The following is an 8738-nucleotide window of genomic DNA, read 5'->3' as shown; positions in this document are numbered from 1 at the left end:
AAGGCACAGAGGGATATAGATCTAGTGTGGGCATGTGGGATTAGTGTAGATAGATGTCACAGTGGCAAGGATAAGGTGGGCCAAAAGGGCTCATTTCTGCACTGTACATTTCTATGATTCTATGAATGTTGACTCTGGAAGCTGTCCTTATAATTTAGCACAATTGGCTATGCTGTCATTCTGGTGATTTCATTTCAGAGTCACAGAGTCATACAGCATAGAAACAGGCCCTTCCTCCTATGTCCTGCCTGCCTTAACTTCCCAAAATGCATGACTTTGCACTTTTCCCCCCAAGTTAAATGTCATCTGCCATTCCCTTTCCCACTTTCCTAACCTTTTTCACTGTCCACTATATGCTCATGGAGTACGCAGTACTGGTGAGAATTGTCCAACAATGGATGATAAATATACTAGTGTAAACTGCTGCACACAGGGAATTGGATAGTAACATGCATGTTGGATATATGATTAGCTAAAGTAGGATAAAGTCCTTCAAAGTCAGCTAAAACTATGCATCCATATAATCATGTTATATCAAATTTTACCGTGTGTGTGTTGTTTTTGGTATCATGAACTTAGAATGACACTGTAAATTTGTCCTGGGAAAATGCTGAAAATACTCAGCAGATCAGGCAGCTACATGGAGAAAGAAACAGGGTTAATGTTTTGCATTAATAACCTTCCATCGGAAAGTCAGATTATTTTAGATTTTCGGTAGTTGTGGTATTTTGCTTTTGAATTTAAAATAGAACTTCAGGACAGTTCTACATGTTACTCAAGGTAAATTTTTAGGATATCAAAAGTTATCTTATTTAAATTTTCTTTCAAAACTTTTGCTTTTAGTTAACAACACTGTGGACCAAGTTCCATTGCACTTACTCTTTTAGTCCTGGGTTAACCAAAGCGTGGATTTTAAAATTCTTATCAATATTACAAATCCTTCCATTACCTTACCCTAACTTTTCTCTGCAACCTCCTCCAGCTCTCCAAACCTTTAAGAGGTCAACACACTTCTAACTCTGGGTTCTTCATCATTCTACAATTTAGTTCACCATTGATGCCTTTGGAATCCTCTCTCTGAACCTCTCAGCTTATCTACCAACCCTTTCTCCTTTAAGGAACTTTTCAAAACCTACCTCTGATCCTGCTTTCGGTCATTTGTCCTCATATCTCCTTCAGCAGCTCTGTGTCATTTTATTTTGTTGGAAAAATCGCCTCTGAAGAGCATTATTCAAATGCAAGATCATGTCGTTGAGGAGAGGAGTTGGCAAGCAGCTGCTGGGGCAGTTGACAGGATACCACCACCAATGTAGGCGGAGACCCCCCAGGTCTTCCACGGATTCAGTACAGGACCCGTGCAGACGGAGGAAGTTGTTGAGGGAGCCAACAAGGTCAAGGGTCAGCAACATGCCAAAGTTCATCAGCATGTCCTAGTTAGCAACCCTACCGGGACTCCATGAATATTATTACCATTTCTTCTGAGGTGGGAGAAAGCGAAGGTCGGTGCCGTTCACTGCATCTGCTTGCCCCCGGCTGAGGGCTGTCGTGACGAGGATGTGATGATCTTGCTTTCTTTTCGCAGGTGGGAGCAGGCTGATAGTTTTGCTTGAAGTAAACCAGCCAAGTCACTTACACGCAAAATAAGATTGCATTCGGATCCTATCGGATGCTCAACTGGATCCACGCGAACTCAAAGAGATAATGCAGGAAACCAACGTGAAGCTGGCCGTGAACAACAGGCAGGACAGCGCGGGAACAGTGCAACTTTTCCGACCTGGGTCTAATATGCAAATAAAACAGCGGGGTTGGGCAGATACAACCTCACCTGTTAGTGGTGCTTCTGAGTTCGTGTTTCAAGCACAACTGCGGCGAAGCACCTCTGCTCCGCTGCTACGTTAACGACAAGGGGAGTCCAGGATTCCTCTGGGGACACGTTTGTTTGGATTCCGTTGCTTTACGAAGCGATCAATGAAGCATAAGGTGAGCTTCGTTTTGCTGAGCTGCAATGAAAATGATTGCGACTCCATGGATTTCATGTTTTCAGACCTGACCAATCAAAACCCACTAAATTGCGTGTATAAAAATGCTTCATGCTGTATTGCAGTTAAAAGTAAGCAGTACTGGATGTGCAGATGAGACTGATTTTTGGTTAGCCGTGTACAGTTTGAAATGGGACTGAGCGTTGTATGGACTACATTGCAGACTACGTACACAGCGATGTATATCTGCCTCGGTCATAGTTGGTCGATGGTAGTTTAAGGGGAGGTATGCTGCTTGTTGTAACACCTGTTGGACTCAAACCCATACCTGTGCTTTTTTTAAAACCTATTTTGGGGTTTTAAATGGGAATGAGAGAGGGAGAGAGAGAAAATGCCTGTAACGTTAGCACATTTATCACCATCTGCGAGTTCGCTTTACGGATTGCACACTCGCTTTGTTTTTGGCGTCCGGGTTAAGTGGGTCTTTGTTATTGTTTGGGAACTGAGTTCACGGCTGTGAGTTTTCCCAGTTCTTCTGCCACCGCTGGTTCACATTGAAGCTTGGGACTGGGATGAATATATAACGATGCAGCCTCAAGCTTAAGGGAAGGAGTCCCCCACACAGGAACGGGCCCTATATTCTCCAAAGCAGTTAGCGTCCCAAGCCCCACCTTTCTGCCTCTTCATTCGTATTATAGACTTCAGGTACTACCTTTTGAAAGTTTATTCTTTCATTTAACAATCGTTCCTCTGAGAATTTACTTGTGAGATGTCTCACATATAAGAAACTTTGTAAATGTTTTTATTTAGTGCACATATCAACTTGCAAAATGCTTCAGTTAGTGGCAAAACGATGTCATCAGATTTGAGGGCGTAGTGGATAATTTTTATTTAAAAATATTTGGAATGAACGGCAGATTGGTGAAGCGATCAAGGACACAAGATAAATAAGTACGATCAGAATTAACCAGGTTTGGTTAACAGATGCAGCCGTGCAATGATTGACGGGACGGCAACTAATGGACGGATTGTTAAAGAATGGAAGGCGAATAGATACCAAGAGTTCTGACTTAAGGTGATAAAAGGAAAGTATAAGTAATTTTGAACCCCTTTTTGGAAGATCAAAGTATTTAATTGAATCAATGATAAATCATCTTGCACATAAGCTTAGGATCTACACTGGGACAAGAACCAATGATCTGACTATTAAGAGGAGGCGACTCAATCAATGTTAGATCTCAGTGTGCCGATATTACTGGAAAATTACACTTAAAATGGGCGGATTAAAGCAATTATTCTATTTGCATCAAATTTATTTGAAATGGATTAAGTGGCACTTAAATGGTCTGGTTTTGAATCCGCCAGGGATGAGTGGGAGCTGCTTCTTTCTCTACTTGCTGCAGAATGCGTCTGGCATGTAATTTGGTTCTGATACACCCCAAACTAGGCATAAATTAACGATCTCACAGAGACCGGGTTAGAAGTATTTTTACTGATGTGGTTCAGCCATAATTTTGGGTTGCAACTAGACTTTCTATCCGGCTGCTTGGGCTAACCTCGGGAACAATGAATGATGGTGTTGGTTCCAAAAGTGGAAGGCTGTGCCCTTTCCTTCATTTCCCTTCCCATCACAGCCAAGTTTACTGACACGTATTCCAATTTTTGATCTGATTACAGATGTTGATGTCTTTTTCAATTTCTGTGCATCCACAAACACTGCAGCATTTATATGACTTAATGCATCTGAACAGTGGGATTCTAAAAATGACAAGTGTTATAAAATTGACAACAATGCCCATTCACCACAGATACTCGGATATATATCCTGAACTGAACAATTACTCAATGGGTTGAAAGATCATCATCCTGAAACATTAGCTTTCTTTCTCTCTCCAGAGTTGCTGGCTGACCCATATTTCCAGCACATTTTGTTTTTTTAAGTTTCAAATTAGCAGTATCTGCAGTTTTAGTTTTTGGATTATCAATAGTTTTTTGCTGTGTTTTCTTTGCTACCATACAGCAGACGTGAGTCCCATCATGAATAAGTGGCTTTCTAGTAAATGGTTAACAAAACAGTCTAGGAATGCTGACAGTGAGCACCTCAAAAAGGGTTCTAATTTTTAATAGAGATGATAAATCTCCTTTTTGTCCTCTGGGTCATTCACTTGTAGATGAGAAATCAGGATTGAGGTGTATTCAAAGAGCAATGTTGCTAACATCCATTTGATTGCAATGTAGCAGCAACACCCTGAATGTAACTTACTGACACTGTATTCTGTTTTTTGAGAGGTTGGGTGTGTGTGGAAGTGGGATTGGGTCCATCATCCCGTAATATTGCCACAAAATTCTCAAAATATTTATGTTCCTAATTACAATCGTGACTTTGTATCTCTGCAGACTACATGCATGAACTTTTGATTCTGCGGTGGATGCAGGGAGCACGTGTGGTGATTCATTTCAGTGACCATTTGCCTCACTTCACCCAAACATTGATGGCAGCAGCTTAAGCTACCCTTGGATCCATTTTCTGGTACCTACTTCCTAGTTCCCTTTGTCTCTCTGTTTCTTTCTCTCTTAACAAACCTTTACAAAACTATTTTCTCAATTGAACTCATTTTCTTGTTTATTTTAGTGTTCTAATCTTGGTGATGTTGGCAAGTGATCATGATGTTGCCTATTCCAATGCCGTCGAAGTATCTTGTCATAGACTTACACAGCAGAGAAACAGGCCCTTTGGCCCACTGAGTTGTGACAACTGTCAACCACCCATTGGCACTAATCCCCATTTGTTTCTCTCCATATTCCCGTCAATTCTCCACAAATTCTACCACTTTCCTACACAGTAGGAATAATTTTACAGTGGCCAATTAACTTGCCAAAGTGCATGTCTTTAGGATGTGGGAGGGAACTGGAGCACCTAGAGGAAACCTACATAGCCACGTGAATATGCAAATGCCACACATACAACACTAAGAGTCAAGATGGAAGCTGGGTCACTGGAGCTGTGAGGCAGTATGTCACTCTGCGTCCAGTCAGTCATTTATCCTGCAGCCTCCGTATTTTGCTACAGTGGAACTACATGCACGGGGAAGTCTATGTGGCAAAGGCTTCATCACTGCTGGTTAAGCACTCCTGTCAGACTCCTCTCTGGTTAAGTTGCATGATATCCATGGAACTGTCATCTGTCACTTGCAAGTCCACCCATTTGCCCTTCTTGAAGGGTGTGAATGGGCTGGTGATGATATTCACTCTATCCCACTTATTGTGACACCACAAAGCTCTGTCCTCAGTCTGCTTTTGGTATTTACTGTGCAGGTTGCCATATGTAATCATTTCACTTGGTTGGTCTTCCATTTTACTGTATGCCAGTTGCTAATCCTGATTTGCTCTTCATTCCATATCTTCTAAATCTTTACGACTCAGCAATTTCTTATCGATTTCAGTTTGCGCCATGAAATTAGAGATAAATATTAAAAGCACTATATATTTGAGCATTGTGATGTAAACCAATCCCTAACAATATAGTTCAATTATCGTTAACACTTGTCAAACAACAGTCAGGTCTCCAGGTTTTACCATTAACCATTTCTTATCAATTTTATTGCAGCGTGTGTTTATTCAGGCAATGAAGTTTAGCTGCTTGTTAATGATTAGAGATTTGACAAGTAGCTCCTGATTAAATGGATCACAACGGCTCAATGGAAACAGAAGATGCCAGAAATACTCACGAGGTCAGGCTGCATCTGTGGGAAGAAAAACAGTTAATGTTTCAGGTCGAAGACCCTTTGTCGGAAGGAGAGAAAAGAAGTTCATTAAGCTGCAGAGAGAGTGGGGTGGGGGATATCTCTGATAGGGTAAAACCAGAGTGATGATGGGGATAAACTGGAAACAAGGTTGTCTGGTCTATGAGTGAACGGGAACAGTTAGAACGTAAACAAAAGAAAATAGACAAAAGTATGTAGGAGTTGCAAAATACAGAGCGGGAAGATAGGCCCAGCAGGTCAGGCTGAGCATGTCCTCCCAGAGGAGGGGGAAAAAAACGAAAAAAACAAGCTGAGCAAATATAACAGATGGATGACTGATGCAGACAGAAATCAAGTTACCTGAAGTTATATACTTCAGTATCGAGTCCAGAAGGCTGCAGTGTGTCCAGACAGAAGATGAGGTGCTGTTCCTCAAGCTGTAAGATAAATATTAAATATTGTAACAGTGTAGGACAGAGAACCATAGGTCAGAGTAGGAGTGGGATGGCAAATTAAAGTAGCAGATAATGGAAGCTCAGCTCGCCCCTGTGGATTGAACACAGGTGCTGTGCAAACCAGTCACCCAATTTGTGTTTGGTTTCTCCTGCGCAGAGGAGACCACGTTGTGAACACCTGATGTAGTACTCCAGATTGGAAGTGTAAATGAACATGCGCAAGTTGCAATGAATGTGTGTAAGTGATTTACTTGAGGAACAGCACCTCATCCTCCTGGGCACGTTGCAACCTTCTTTCTGGTCTCAAATTACCTGAAAGTGTTGAATTCAATATTGATTTCTCTATTTGTATCAGTTGTTTGTATTGGCTCAGCTTATTTGGAAGTGGCAGCTAGTCTGACCTACTGTGTATGGTTTCCTTCTCTGCTCTTCACAACTACTACAATCTGTTGTCTATCTTCTCACTCTATAGCTACTCCCATTCACTCATTGACCAGATAACTTTGTTTACAGCTTACCCTCATGGTGACTCTGGTTTTACCCTATTGGAGACCTCCCCCCTCCCCCAGCCTTCCTGCAGTTTAACAAGGTTCTTCCATCTGGTTTTCAATTGAAATGAAGGGTTGTTGACCTGAACCATTAATACTGATTCTCTTCCCACAGTTGTGGCTTGACATGCTAAGAATTTCCAGCACTTTGTTTTTATTTTGGATTTCTAGTATCTGTAGTTTTGTTTACATCACGTTATCATGTTATCACGTACCATACCTGATTGCTCAACTTCTAAATCATTTACTCCAAGGTATTTTTTAATTCTTTAAACAGTCACACTAAAATAGCTAGATATAGGATTTCTATCATCTGACAAGTAAATCTTGTTTGCAAACACAATTAAATGTTTCGCTTTTTGTTGAGAGTAAGATAAAAAGCCCAATGTAGTTGCCAGTGGTAATGTTGGTTTGCTGTCAATATTGCTGGACAACTGTGAAATGATTATAAGAATGACAGATCTTGCATTTCCTTATAACTCGTCATATTCACAGGGCACTTTTCAAAGTCAACATCCAGTATGATGTTGACAACATTGTCAGAAAGCACCATGTGGAAAGCAAGATTCCACAATGAGGAAACAAACTGAATGGTTTTTGTGCTGTTGGCTAGATCACCAGAAAATCTGTCGTTTTCCTTGGTTTACAAATAATGCCATGGGATCTTTATTTCCACTCACCTGAACAGATGGATTGAATCTTGATTTAATATCCTCATTTGAATGCAGCAGTCGTCCAGGACCACACTTAAGTTCTGGCTCTGATCATCTGAAGCTAGTGACAGTGCAGCCAACTCAACCAAGCTGACACTTGGCTCTTTTACAAGTGTGAATCTAAAACATTGGCACTGTTGTCTTCTGTTGGTATATTCAGGAATAAGAGGCTTCTCTACAGAAGCTAGATTGGTTGAACAAAGCCATGTATATCATTGTCAGACAAAGAACGATGTGTTTAATAATGAGAAAGATTTTAAAATGTTAATGAAGTAAGGAGCATCACCTCACAATAAGGGGTTGGGCATTTAGTTCCAACAGGATGACAATTTTCTTTCCTCGGTGTGTCTCTGGCATTTCTGAGGAACCTTGATGCTCAGTTATAAAGTATATTTAAGTTTAAGAATTTATTTTAGATGCTAGAGGGAATTGGTGAGTTTGGGTGAGTTCAAGTGAATGAGGCAAAGGTTTAGAAATGATCTTACAACATGACAGAAATGGCTCAAGGGGTCTTTAGGCCTCTGGTTCAATTTATTAGACTAGATTCCACTCAAAAGTTAGGTCATCTAGTCTGAATTCAGTCACGTTCTCCTTGTATCTGAGCCAGGAATCGATGCTTAATTACTAGAGAAGAATGCAATAAAGGAGCGAGCTGGGACTGAGGTTTTGAGGTAGAAATTATTGTCCTGGAAATAAACACGGGCAAATATTGTCTAGAATGAGGGAATGTGAAGTTAATGAAGTGACAGGAAAATTCATTGGAACATCAGGAGATTGTCCAAATAAATAAATTAAAATTTCAGGCTTGGGTGAAAATTGCAGCTTTTGTTGTGGTTCCAGTACATTAATTGTACTGTTGATTCAATGAAATGAAAATGCTTTCCTATTTACTGCTGAATGAAAATGATACTTGTGCAATGTCATTTTGTTAAGTTAATTTTGAGCTTTACCAGAGATTCTGCACAGAATACAATCTATCCTTCCATGTTAAAGATGGAACCAGCCATTGTTGGGAGAAAGAAATAGTCTATTTCTCAGATCCAGATGCCCAAATCATTATCATTATCATTATTTTCTTCTTCTTCTCCTTCTTCTGCATCATCTTGATCTTCTTCTGTATCCCACAGACTGAGGATGAATTGCTCGGTTTATCTTAAAATGAGGTAGCCAAATACCTACTTGTCAATGGATGTTACAGGAAAAATCAATAAAAACAAATGTTTGCCTTATGGGACATCTGTGCAGCTGAAGCTGTGAATGTGATTCAAGGTAATTGCACAAGTCACACAAAGTGCTGGAG

At 40.6% G+C, this 8738-nt stretch overlaps 1 protein-coding gene across 1 annotated transcript in view; it reads left to right on the top strand.

Annotated features, from left to right (window-relative positions):
- The first annotated feature begins 1447 nt into the window (after nt 1–1447).
- lypd6b (LY6/PLAUR domain containing 6B) overlaps nt 1448–8738 on the top strand; it is a 137069-nt gene continuing 129778 nt past the window's right edge. Inside the window, exons 1-3 of the mRNA XM_052026849.1 lie at nt 1448–1499; nt 1583–1980; nt 4377–4509. The gene's annotated coding sequence lies outside the window, so the exon portion shown is untranslated. The remainder of the gene's footprint in view (nt 1500–1582; nt 1981–4376; nt 4510–8738) is intronic.

This window comes from Pristis pectinata, chromosome 1, assembly GCF_009764475.1.
Source record: "Pristis pectinata isolate sPriPec2 chromosome 1, sPriPec2.1.pri, whole genome shotgun sequence".
Lineage (NCBI taxonomy): Eukaryota > Metazoa > Chordata > Chondrichthyes > Rhinopristiformes > Pristidae > Pristis > Pristis pectinata.
The sequence above is the reverse complement of the archived record's forward strand: the minus strand, read 5'-3'. Positions and strand labels throughout refer to the sequence as shown.